A 14,613-nucleotide genomic window follows, 5' to 3' on the forward strand; every position below is an offset into this window, starting at 1 on the left:
GCCAGTCTACTCCTAAATGTTCAGGTACATGGCAAATGAAAATTCTGTCTCCTTCTGTAGATAAACAATCTTCTTTAGCATATTTACCAAAGTGCACAGATTTTATAAAGGGAAGTTATTTTTATAAGTTAGAATCTTAATCACCTGACTTTTGTGTCTATTCTCTCTACTCAAGAGACAATGAAAATCTAGTCTTAAGTAAGCTGGTTACATAAGAGAAGCATCAATAGTTACCAAATTCTTTTAAAAACTCCAAAGATATGAAAATAAAACCAGCATTGGTTTTGATCTTGTCTGTGTCTTTGCTTCTGCACTGGCCATAGTGATAAATAGCACTAGACTTTGGAAGTGGAAGAAAATAATTGATTAGACCTTTTCTCTGCATTTACTATAGTACTTCTTTCCCCTCTGGGCTTGTGCAGTTTAATTTGCCATTGATTCTTTAATGATTACAGTGTCATAGAGAAGCCAGTGTTTATCTTCATTGTGCACTCTGGACAAGGCACTGCATCTGAATCTTTTCTTGCACATTCTGGTGTAAGTCTGTGGCCATTTCATACAGAGTGAGGTGAGGTCTCAAGCCAACTGAAGTGTCTGTGATGAGTGCTTCTTTCGTCTGTCACTGGCAACACCTAATTAGTGCTGGTCCTTATTCTGCAGTATTAGTTTTGTGGGTCAGACATTGAAAGACTAATTGCAGAGAATTGTATCTGAGTCCCTTTGGCTGCAGTATATTTCTAGGTGTTTCTTCCATTTTAGTGTAGTGCAAGGATTGTGGCACTGTGGCAGTAGATGATGAAAAGAAAGTCTTGTTTCTCTTTTGCAGGACTCGGTTTCTATCTGCAAACCATTCTGATGATAACTCTTTCTACTTTATCTTTCCTGTGATCAGGGCTACTCTTTCAGATGCACTGTAGCCCAAATAAAGAGAATTAGCCTCCTATTCAGGATCCTTTTCAAGGAATTTCTACAGGAATTGTTTTTAAACTGTAGGTTAAAAACCTTTATTTTCATATCAAAATGATTTGGTGTCATGAAAGATACCCTCACTGAAATTTTCTGTAAGAATAATATTTTTAATAACATTCAGATAATTTCAGGTGTTAGAATGAAATATATTTCAAACATAAGCTCACAGGCAGAATAAGAGGGTGGAAAAACTTTTGGCCAAACAGCCAAGCGTTCATGGTCAGAGATCCCTGTGGAGCCCTGTCACATACAGGGATTAAAAAGAGGTCATAATCTACCAGTTAAGTAAATGCAAGAGAGAGGTATGGAAAGAGAAAATGTTGGATTCATGCTTGTCATACCTTCACAGAGAAGGTGAGTGCCCTAAAGTATGTTCCTGGGATTCATCTCTCCCCCGCAATTTTACAGTTGGGGTGAGCTGACCTTGGCTAAAGAGCAAAATTTATTTCTGATTAAAATAGAGTTGGATGGTGAGGAAAAAAAGTCAAAAATTAAAACTCTCCCCCTCCCGCTCTTCCTGTTTTTCCTAGATTCAACTCCATCCCTTCATCCTCAACTCCTCTACCTCTGCTACCCCACCTCTTTCTGGAGCGGGTCAGGGAGATGGGGGGTGGGAGATTGTGGTTGGTGCATAAGAGCTCCTCTATGTCTCTCCTTCTTCCTCCTCACACTTTCCTTCTGCTAGAGAGTAGTTTCTTCCCATGGGCTGCAATCCTTCATGACAAACCTGTTCCTGAATGGACTGCAGCTTTCTCCAGGGAACATTCACCTGGGGCCCCTCCATGGGATGCAGTATGTATACCTGCTCTCCAGCACAGTCCTCTCCAGGGCATGCACAGGAATCTGTTCAGGCACCTGGAGCACCTCTTCTCTCTCCTCCTGCCTTCACCTCAGTGTTGCTTTACCTCACAATATAATGAAAAAAGTAAATCTTGAAGTGAAAGTGGTTTTCTTGGCTTTTGTTTGATGAAGCAAGATCAAAGGGCTGCCTCTTCTGCTTTGTGTTAGAAGCAATTCAGTCTTGTGTTTGCAGCAGAAAGTAAAGGTGAAGAAACCATGGGAGTCTGAAACCAAAGTAGTAAATAGTTTTACAGAGTAAAACTGTATTACTGAGCAGAGAAAGAGATGGATTTTCTAAGGGCCTGAGCTTGCAAATCCTTATTTCAGTCTTGGAGTCATGAATAGCATTTAGAGCAGCATGTAGCACCTTGGCCATTAATTGCTGTTAACTCTGCCATTAAGAGCTGTCAAGCTGTTTGCAACAGAAGAGCAGCCATACAAGTGATAAGGAAAATTAAAAGAATGGGAATGGAAGGAACCTGGAGTTTTTGTGTGCACTGTGGCTGAAATAAGAAAAAAAAGTAAAATATTTTGTAGGATACAGGCAACTGTAATAGGAAATGGAGTGTTATTATTTCTAGTTGCTAAGATAATAGAAGCACAGGTACAACACAAAAAAGAAAATTTAAAATGTGCCTTGTGTAAGAGATTGAATCTGTTCACATTACACTTATTTATGCATTTTTGAACATCCAAAGGTGTCAGGTGGCACTGAATGCTCCCAGTAATCACACAACTCTTCAATCTGTAGTCATTAAATATGTATTAGGTTTACAGATGAAACTCCCCTGTCCCAACAGATTGAACAAGTGACTGGTGTCACTATAGTTTTCTTCACTATTATGATTATGTCTGCTGGCATTTGGGTAATATAGGAGTCATAATCCAAACTGGTCATCCCTGAGTATGCATTAGCGACAGGAGAGGGAAATAAGAAGTGTAGTTGTAAAGTTATCAAGGCATAACAGTTATTTATTGCTGGAGTAGATTTTGATGTGTCAATGTAAATCAGATTTACAGCTGTTTGGAGGTCTCTAGTTGTTGGTTAGGGTCAGGCAATTTAACACACCTCATAACTTGTCAGACACTTAAAATAGCATCTCTTTTTGTCATGGGGAGCTTGATGTGAACCCTGCATACTATGGAACATATGGAATACTACATTCTCATGCATTTGGGTTTGTATTGATAGAAGGGCCCTTTAATAAACCAAAACACTCAAAAAACCTCCCCCAAAGCAAAACAGTAAATCAGATTTCAAATTGTGTTTATTTAATTATCTAGAAAACATCTTACTGTTCTTAGAAAGCTACTGAAATAATCAGAAAAATGTATTTTAGAAAGCTTTAGAGGAGAGGCCTGGAGGCCGTGGGGTCTCCCTCTCTGGGGACATTCCAAACCCACATGGATGCATTCCTCTGTAACCTGCTCCAGGTGACCCTCTTTGGCAGGGGAGTGGGACTGGATGATCTCCAGAGGTCCCTTCCAACCATAACAATTCTGTGATTTCTGGACAGTTCTATACTAAACACTAACATAAGTGAAGAATAAAAAAATTAGTAGGATGAGCAGAGATGACTATTAAGCACTAGTAGAGCTGTGAATGCTTTTTAATCTACAGGTGTGCTGGTCAGAAAGATGAGTCTGAAAGCCATATTTTTGTTACAAGTATTTTGATTTTTTTTTAATTCAAAATGTTGTCTTCCTTCATAAGATTCTATTTTCCTCTCAGTCAGATGAAAATTTTCCACCCTTAAGAACATTGAAACTCACCAGAAGGTTGTCTTAATTGTTCAAGTTATTATTGGGTAAAATTATCCCTAATCCTCATTTAGCAAAACATAATTTCAAAAGAGGATGAAAGTAAAGTTTTAACCCTGCTTTCATAGTAAGTTGAATAGTTGAAATCCTTAACAGTGTTTTCAACTTATGCAAGAGTTTAAGTATTTCCTTGTACTGTGATGGATTAAACACGCACTTAATTATCTTGCTGAAGTGAGCAATTTCTTTAATAACTTAACAACATGCGGCATTTTAAAATACATGTGTGCACTATGGGGATCCTCATGTCTCCCTTTAAAACATCTGGGTTTGGGTTGTCTGCTCTGCAAGCATAGTTAATATTCTGGTTGTGGTTTTCAACTGCCTAACTGTTAGGTAATTTAGCAGTATTTTAATAGCTAGAGTTGTATTGAAACCAGCATTCTTCATAGACAAAACCGTTTGGAAGTACCTCAATTTATCATTAATTCTTCTGTTCTTATTTCCATTGTGTATTGCAGGTGACATTTACGTTAGCACTGCCGAGCTGGTGTAATGCAAGGAGGGACACATCATGAAATGGAAACATTATCCTCTTCTGGCTGTGGTAGCTGTATTCAGCCTTTCCAGATGCCATCAGTTACTGGGTCAGCTCATTCCAGGTAGGTACCTTTTCCTTCAACATAAATGTTCGTGGTTTTATGCTCTCCATGTGAGTGTGTGCATGAATATACCTGACGTTCTCTCTGGGTGTTAAAACACGTGTGTATGTGTGGAGTTAAGAAAGTTGTGAGTGTATCTGCATGTGTAACACACAGAATTTGATAATTTAATTGCATTGTCTGTGCTGTAAGGGTTGGGGTTTTTTTGACTGTAAAGGAGAATGTGGAAAAGGAGTGGTGTAAAAATATAAGTATGAGAAGGTGAAGGTGGCTATTAAAGCATTCCTTTGATTAGCACTGTTGGTGGGGGGAAGATATAGAGTGCAGAAACAGACTTCTATATCAAAGAGAATTGGAAATCTATAGAGAACCTTCCTGATGAAGGAGTAAAATAGCAACTGGGAAGTGCTGAGATGCGGTGTTTTAGGGAGGCCCTGGAGATCAGGGATTGTTTTGGTGCTTGTGTATGGCAATTCTTGCTAGTGCAGAGAGGAGTAGTGTGTATAAAAATGGCAACATACTCTTCATAAAGGTGGTGGTGGTTAAATAGAGAATCTGTATCACTTCAGCAAACAGTGGATTTTTGTTCTAGTAACATGAAACCAAATGTGTTTTGTTGTATTGGGCTTTCTTTAAGAATAAATCTGTAAAAGCAGCTTCCAAGTAATTCTGAATAAGTTTCAATATTTGTAAAGAAAAATCCAAACAAACTTTGATCAGTGCTGCTAATGATGTACAACCTTTCAGGAAAACGCAACAACCGTATAGAAAAAAAGTGACATGCTGGTTTTTACTGGTTGCTTTTTCTGCTTTGAATCTGAATAATAATTTAGAAGACTTTGTTGGCTGAATTTCTAGGTTGAATACATTGTGCATGAGAATTTTGTGGCTGTACAATTCTTTTCCCTATGTCTCTGGGCAGCTAGCTCAAATATAGACTACTGAATGAAAAGAGAAAGGAAAAAGATTTCCTCAAGGATTTGTTCGCCTCTATCTAGTGGTGGTTCACAGAAAATAAAATAAGGAACTGAACTGTTATTTTTTCCCCCTGGTTTTGTTGGTTTCAAATGCAGAAAGACTCCAGAATAAAGGAAGATGTAAGTTAAAATTATCATTTTAAAAGTTTGACCTCAGACTTCAAACATAATCTCAAAGCAATTTACCTGTCACAAAGACATCTACTGCTCACTTTAAAAGGACTGCCTGCAGATCCAAATGTATTTGCATGATAGCTACCTCCATCCACTTGCACTGGTTTCAATTTAGTCATAGTTTTGTATTCTATACTAAAAAGACTGTTTTCATTGTATTACTTTTTCCATCAAATTAGTTTCAGAATAAAATCACAGGTGGCATTTTGATTTTTGTCCCTGCTTTGTTATTTTCATCACAGACCTCAGACTTGAACCAAGAGATTACTGTACTTGGCCAGACATCAGCATGCTGAGCCTTGCTGGCAGGGTGCCAGGAGTGTGATTATCACAAAAGATCAAATAAAGAAGGATTATTTTTTTTTCCTTTAAGCAGTTCATCCCATTCATTTTGCTCTTTTCATGTCTATTCCTTACACAGGCACGTCTCTTTTAATTTTTTTTTTCAATGTACAGAAAGAGAGAGAACTGTGAAAAATCTCAAACTTTTTCCTTAATTTAATAGGGGAAAAAGAAATAATGGTTCTTTAGAATTCTGATGTAGCCATAAAAAAAAAAAATCAATACAGCAATAGGTAACAGTTTTCCTGAGGATTGCTAAAAGCAGCTGAAATATGCCATCATAGTACTACTAAATTGTGATATTTTATTTCAATAAAAAACATGCTTTTAAAATAACAAATTAAATTTATTTATTTTTAGATCATGTTATTAGGAACCTCTAAAAAATGAAATGTTATGATTTCAAACTCTCCAATTCCATCTTACCTAGAATGAATTGAAATTGTTCCAGCCTTACTGATGACATAGTCTGTCATATGAAATTAAAGCTATCAGAAATGTGTTAGAGCTTACCCTCAGATCTGGAATGCTCAGCTTCAGTAAAATGTGATGAATTTTAATGGTGGTCTCATAACTTTGAAACATTTGTTGTAGTTTTTTTGCTGAATCTTTTCATATATTCTTGTTGAGTCTCACTCTTTTGCATATGGGGTCCACAGGGAAGCACTGTCTCCCCCCTTTATTAAAATCACGGCTGAGCCTTTCATCTCATGTCATTACATCTTACCCCTAATTCACATATAAAATACACTCACAATTCCACTATGGCTGTCTCCTGAGGCATAAAGTATCTCTGCCTTGGCACATCTTTATTTAATCAGGGATTGAACATTATCTGGGAAAGACGTGATTTTTTTTTTTTCCTTGCCAGTTGCTCTGCATATTTAAAAGGTGAAAAACTTGATAGCTGATTTTAAAGTGCACTGATCTAAGAAAACATGGCATTAACTAATGCCCTGTTATGTTTAGATGCATATGTTGAGTTCTGTGTTTTCATTTAAGTCTTTAAAGTGTTTTAAAGTCACCAGTTACCAGATTGTCAAAAAAACAAACAAACAAAAAAACCCCTATTCATCTGACATACAGCAAAAGATGTTAATAATTTAAACTGATTTTTTTTTTTCATTTTGACATCAATAACTGCACACTTACAAATTTTTGGACTGCTAATAAGGACAATATGAACATTCCTGCTGAATTTGGCTGGGTTTGGAACCTGGTTCTTTAGCAGTGAGTGTTGTGGAAGGGCTCTCCATCTGAACTGGAACAGTTGCCACTTATGTTGTCCCATTAATCCTGAGCTTCATAGAGATACCTGCACAAAGAAAGCTTTGTAAAAACATGACAAATTTGTCAACAATGCCAAAAATAAACAAGGAAAAATTTGGAATGCTCCTGATAGATTACAATAGATTTTTGCAATAGAATTCTTTGTAGATCTTATGTAGAGGAGGATGAGGAAAATACCTCTTTTGAACCCAGATTTTTAGACATTTTGATAGGAGCTTCTAGACCTCTGTGATTTACAAGTACTGTGCATTATTTCTCCAGAAAAGAGATTTCCTTTGAGATGCAGATATATAACAAAGCATGAGATATATATATAGCATACATCACTAAATATAAATTTGGTAAATTATTCACGGGAGTAAGGGCAAAAAAATATAAAATAAACAACCCTCTTTGGCAGTCATAGAAGCTTACTGAAGAGAATCAGCTCAGGATTTGACTTTTCCTGGGGCAGAAAGTATTATTTTAAATTTCTTTTTCCTTAATACTTCCTGGCTTATTAACGAAACACTACAGGAAATAAATGCCCATCCCTACCTTATTTGCCTGTCTTCAACAGGAGGCGGTTGTTCATAATGAAACTCCCATAAATTCAGATTGCTTGCACTGTAGCATCTTAGAGGCAGTGAAACAGAGGCCATCTTTTTGGAAACTGAATACTCTTTCATTAGAACTTTTGTCAAGTCAATCATAATTCAGTAACATAAGTAACTGAGTTGTTAAGTATCATCTTTTTGGTTCTTTTAAATCGCTGTTAACTTCTTAGTACTCCAAACTTTGTCATCTGGCTAGAGGAAACAAGATTTGTATTTTTGACCTGCATGTAACTTTACTGAACTTGTTCTCTGAATATGATACTTGGGATTTATATGTCTGATTGATACATTTTGACAAGAAATTCTGAATTCTTCTAGTGTCCCTGCAGCTTGTGAAGGTACCTTGAATAAACGGTTCCTAGCACTGGAAGATCTTAATTTGCTGCTTCATAAAGAAAATCAGGGTCTTGTAATGTGCATTCAGGTGTTCTCCTGCACTTTTTTTTAAGTGCCTGAATGGATTTTCAATCAAATATTCAAAATAAATCTGTCAATGACTAAACAAGGCATTGAATAGTTCAGACAAAGGATTTAGCTAGTTTTGTGGTTATGCAGGTCTTTTTCTGAGAATAATGTTTAAAAAAGGGAATGTTCAGCCAAGCTCAACCAACCCATAGTTTATCTATTGGCTGTCTTTTGGCACAGGCTGAGAGGCAAAGAGAAATTAATGCTTAAATTTCCTGATCATAAAGATGTGAAGGAAGAGGGAAGACTCACTGAGCAAAGGAAATTCAGTGATCAGTGCTCTCTTGAAACTTCTTGAAGAGTGGTGGATATGGGTTTAAATTCCTTCAGTGGGGAGGTACTTGAGGATAGTTTTCACCTTTTCTGAGTAAGTGATTCAAGAGTTAAGCTCATATTAAAAAAAGATGGCAGGGGTTTGGGGTTTTTTTGTTATAAATTTGTATTGTTTGAAAGTAAAGTGACGTTTGTAACGATTTTGAGATGAACCACTAAGCCTTCCAAAGCTTGGTTTTTAGGTCACAGAGAAAATAAGGCAAATGACAGAAGGATTAAAAAAAACCAAACAAAAACCAAAAACTTAGATAAAGCTGCACCTTCTCAGGTACAGAGCTATAAACCCCAGAGTAATGTTAACTCTGAAGAAGGAAAGATACGATTTAAGAGAGTCAGATTTTTAAAAATAGGTCCTCAAATTCCATGCAAATTCCACTTCTTTCCTTGAATCTGAGCCCAAGTGAAGATAACCTTTATCTATTTTTTATTAAATACACACCCATAGATATGAGTGGAAGTGTGTAGCTCGGATGTAGAAACACTCATGGAATCAGGGAAGTCATTAAATTTAATGGCACATCGAAGTCATTTAGTCTGGATACACTCTTTCTTTTCCCTCCATGTGCACTCATGAATGACAACTGGAGAGAATTCATCACCCCTTGCCCTGCTGGCTGTGCTCTCACTAAAACATCCCAGTATGTTGGTAGCTTTCCTTAGGTCAAGGGCACAGTGCCAACTCAAATCCAGCTCACCAACCAGGCTCCCAGATTCATCTTGTCATGCTCTTAACTTTCCATCACATAACTTCTACCGTAGAGAGCATAATCATGGAGGATGTGTTCTGTTGACAGACTGGAGTGGTAAGAAATACTGCGTTTTGGTGCATGTTCTCTGGTAATTTTGTTTTCACAGCCTTTATGAAATGTCAATCTTGGCCATAAATTACATTTTTGTGATCCTAATTTAATATAACAGTGACAAATGCATCTGTAAGTGATGTGTAGCAAGGGGTGATGATTTAATGTATTGCTTCCACTTGTAAGTGCCACCAAGTTTGTAGATTGTGGAAGTCAAGGTCAAATTCAGGGAGAGTAGACAGACAGTTTAGGCCTTGCTTGGGGTCAAGGAACATGTGGAAAGATGTGCTTCTATCATGCACATCCAATTAACTTGGAACAGACAGAAAATAGTTGTCAATTCAGAACCAAAAAAATAAAAAAAATAAACCAAAACCCAAACACCACTCACATTTTTGCTAGACCCCCCCAAAAAGGGGTTCTGAGTAAATAAAAAGAAAATTAAGAAATTGAGAAAAACTGCAATCTCTGCTCCCGTAAAGACCGTGTTTGTGTTCACATCTGCCTTTTCCATCTCTTTTATCCCTGCAACATTCATAGGCCATCCTGAAACCTCTTGGAGGAAGAAAGAACTGCCAACTGAGATAGTTTCATTTGACCACAGCTTTTCTTGTATGTGTGCGCTATGCCTTTGTAAATATACGTAATGGCATACAATTATCAGTTAGTAACTCTTAAGACTGGAAAGTCATCTTGCTTCATGGAACATTCAGCTTTTTTTGAAGTGCAGAACAATATGTCATCCTTTTAGAATATTTTTTAAATGTCCTAATATTCATGAACTAATGCTAGACCCCATTATGTTGTGATACAATGTATTTGTTATCAAGGAAATATTACGATGTTTCCAGGGTATGATATTACCATACATAATTTCCGTTATGGCTGTTCAAATGAGATTAATTAATAACACGAGATAATAATTTCTTGTTATCAGGAAATGAAAAGCGAGTAGTAAATCTCGTAGAATATTTTCAGTTAATATACCTGCACAGCACTCATGTAATTTTTCTAGTAATCCATCCCTACCGATAGAAGTAAAAGAAAATAGCTATTTTTTTAAATAATTTGGAATATTGTTACCAAATTTTAAATACTTTCTGACTCAATCAGATTATATGCCAGCTGTTTTTTACAGTTTTGTCATTTATCCACCTTTTTCAAAGTATTCAGAACGTTCCTGTTTGTGGGCTTTTTTTGTGTGATCTTAGGTTTTCCCTATTGGGTAGTAGGGTTAGTTTTGTCTTGGTTTTTTTATTGTTTTGGGCTTTTTGTGATTATTTTTTTTCTGGCTCCTCTCCCTTTAGAAACCTTTGGACAGGATGACAAAGGTTTCTAATACCTATTAGTAGAAATATTGTGCCTGCAAAGAGGACATATATTAAAAGGGGGAAAAAAAAAAAAAACCAGCACGTGCCTTGCCTTCCAGAGATTGTCACTGTGTACACTGAGGTCTTAATAAATAAAAAGATTGCCAGCTGTACTTCAATTCACAGCTTCTTTATTAGCCTTTAAAAAGAAATAAATAAAGCATAATGCTTTATTTAATTGTCTGAATAGATGGAGACAAACCAAGAGGCACAGTCAGCTGCAAGACACTTAATGAAGAAATCCCTGTTTTTAATCTAGCTGTAGAAGACACAACTCTTGTGCTTTGATGATGTGGCCTTTGTGATGAACCTGGCTGGAAAACCACATGTGCTGCACAGTCTTCCTAATTAAGTCATCAAAATGCACTGGAGCAACCGGAGTGACTTGCGTAGACCAGTATAAGTAATTTTAGTTCCTCTATTGCTTGGTTAATAGAAAGTGGCACTGTTCTAGATTATGACTGATAGAGGTGAGATGCTACAGCTGCTGTCATTGTGCCTGTAGGTAGGTGCCTTTATGAGCTGTTTGTGTGTAAGAAGGAGCACTTTGCTTTGTTTGTCTTTCTTTTCTTTTGCTTTTCAAGGATGTAATCTCAGAGGCATTTTGTCCCTTTTTTTTTCTCAAGAAGCTGATGTCTGTGATTTTTACTCAAAATATACTGATATTCTACTTGTTTTGGATGCACTGGCAGAGCATTCACCAAAACTGATGTCAAAATCAGGATTTGGGAAGGCTGCCCACTAACATAAATTTTAAGATAAACAAGAAGAAAAAAATTTCAATAACAATCATGGGGATATAAAAAAGTTTAAGTACCTATAGTAAGGATGTAATCAGTTTTTCTACATGGACTTGGTTGGCCACAGCTAAGGATTTTGTAAATGTGTAGACCAGAATCTGAAGTTTGTATTGGTAAAATTTTTGGTAAATACTTATTCCTTGTTTCATGAATAGTTTTACTTGAAGCACTTAGGTTCTTGGCAACAAAAATATACTGATTATGGCAATGACATAATCAGGTTTTGCATACCTTTTATATGCATTATAAACTTAGGTTGCAAAGCTTTTCCAGTTTACATAGCTCTGTGACCCTCCTAATTTGATAGTAAGGTTACTATGCAGGCATTTGCACATGAGAATTTAAGAATAATACATTTGCTTAAATTCTTCAATAAAGATTGTGTTTTATATGGTTAATGGAGAAACTGGCATAAATGCTCTGTGTATATTTGGAGATAATATAAATAGAATTTTCTCAAGAAGTAGTTCTACCTGTTTTAAAATCAACAAGGATAGATGTTTCTTTATGTAATTTTTCAAGTATCCTGAGAATAATTTTCTGTTAGAAAAGTAGAGCACAAAATGGCATAGTCTCTATTGAATCTAATATTTATTTAGATGATCAATCTGTTAATGCTTCAAAGCAATTTCATGTCTTTAACATCAATTATAAAACTAATTTCAGTCATATCAGTAAAAGAATGTAACAATTTACAAGGGTGTTTTTCACTTATGACTACTCAAGGGGTTACAGTAGACATATCTAGACTTGCTAATTTATTTTCAGTGCTGTGAAATAGAGTGTCTAGAGATGCTTTGTTAGATATTTTAATAAGTGTTGAACATATTTGCAGAATTCCTGCCCTGACAGAGGGTGATTTATATGCACCTGTATCTGCATATGCAGAAAAAAAAGTATCCTTTTGTCAGTCTGCCACCTTATTTTTGCATAAATGGAACAGGAAATTACTCCCTTTTGGCTAATCTGAATTTTAAATCAAAGTGAGATTGGTGAAAGAAACAAGTCTTATTTTAAGCTTATTTTGCAACCTTAACTGTTGAGTTAGATTGACACTAACTTTATTCTAAGTATTTATATTGTGATGGTATTATCAGTACACCATTGTGTAAATAACTATTCTGCATCTTCTGTATTCCATACATTTTTGTAGCATTTTATAAATGTTTATGAAAATCCTTACTTTTCCATAAAAGTAAAGGTTTAAGAATCACCACATATTATTTTTGACCCAGAAGAATGCTTGTATATGGCCCATATTCAGAGGAGTCAATACTTTACATTTGATAAATTTAGCAGTATAAGGCTGTAGCTACTGCAAGTTTCAGTGAGTTTCTTTTTTTGTTAATAGATATTAAATATTTTTTCTACATTAATTATTGTATACTAATGGTTAAAATAGCATCAAATATTCTGTGTGCTAGAATATTATTGTTATTATATGTATTCTATGTATTTGCTACTACTAAGTCAGTCCCCTTTCCTCTGCTGCATGAAAACAAAGAAACACCTATCCTTTACAAATGTGTTCTGCTCAAGGCATTGTTACAGGCTACCACAAAGATAAAAGAACCCTTAAAAGTGCTGGAAAGCACATCTGGTTAGCCATTTGCTGTTAAATTCTCATGTTTAGACATTGCTTTAATTACATTTTGGGTGTGTTTTTTCTTTGTGTTTGGTTTTTGGTTTGGTTTTTTTTTAATTCTCTTCCCAACGTTACCCTAAGGGTAAAATTTAATGATGTTATTTAGAACTTGGTTTTTAAATCAGATCATAAATGACTGAGGTTTTAAGCCTACTTCATTTTGACACACAGACAACCACCAAGGTCACACTTTTAATATATGAAAATAAGGCAGTTTTTGGTAAGCAAGAAAAGGATTCTTGTGCAGTTTTTTTTCTTCCTTTCCCTCTGTCTTTGCAAAATGGATCAGTTATGCCCTTTAAGATTGCATTCACATGCAGTACTTACAGTAAGATTAAACAATTTCCAGTTTTCCTTATATCCATCTGGCACTTAAAAATAGAGGTGAAAATTTAAATGTTCAGTTCATGTGTAATACCATTTCAGAAGACACGCTTTGTTATAGTCACTAACACTCATCAAAGGTCATGGCACTGACCTAGCACAGAGCTGATCTCTTGTGCTTTTTGAAAATACTTAATATGTAAGTGTGTTGTCTTTGAATATATGGTACTTAAAATGTCTAGGACGGGTTAACACTTGAAATTTGATGCACACTTAGACCTCTTTGATTGTTTGACCTGTAGCACATAAACAAGTGTGGTGTTTTTGAAGGATGTGGTGCCCATGACCGCTTCTGTTCATCAGTTTCCATCTTCTCTTTCTGCCACCTCTCTTAAGCACATCTTTGCTCATGAGCAGGAGCCGATCAGCTGGGCTTTATCTGGCTATGAAGTCAAGACTGGGGGTTGTGCTAATTCAGAATTGGAGTTAGAAGTATGATCAGAGCCCTTGTGAATGTTCACAGCTACATCTTCCATTGAGAAAGATTGGGAAAGAGTTTAGAGATGGTTAAGACAGACCTAAATACCTCTTGGCTGCATATGTTCAGCTGTTTCTTTAATCTGATCTATCTGTAACTTCTATAGCAATTTATTCTTTTCCATTCTTATTGGTTTATTTTCTATATGTTACAATTTCATTTGCTTTTATCAGTTGTTTAAACGTGCTAGAATTTTAGCTTTCAATTTTTTGATTTGTTTACAATTTACAGTCTGAAAGAGCTGTGATTTGCTTTACAGCAGACATCAGGTTTCCTTCAGGCCACTTGCAAAAGCAGGTAGCATCTGGTTTTAGATTTCAGCTCTTTGGTGGCCTGTTTCTGAAATAACACTCATGGAGGGTTTCTGGTTTGCAGGAGTAAAAGCTTCTTAGGCAATAACTTTGTTTTAGCACTTGGGATGAAGAAGGCAGTTGGACTGCTTTCATATGTTAATTATGGCAATCTGACACACTGATCACAACTGCTGTGCGAATTTAATTAAAAATTTCCAGAACCTACAGACAATTCTGAATTTTAACTAAAATGCATGAAACTTAGGACTGGGAAGAGGACAATGATTACTGCCTACCTGGTTTATTTTCCATCCCTTCAAAGTATTTTTCTTTTTAATGAAATTTCTCTGTCCTTGAAAGCGCTTGCTACATGGAGAGGTCAAAATGTTAACTTAGGTTCAGCTCTTTCCAGCATTCAGACAGCTTACCCAAAC

This window comes from Coloeus monedula (genome assembly GCF_965178545.1).
Source record: "Coloeus monedula genome assembly, chromosome: 3".
Lineage (NCBI taxonomy): Eukaryota > Metazoa > Chordata > Aves > Passeriformes > Corvidae > Coloeus > Coloeus monedula.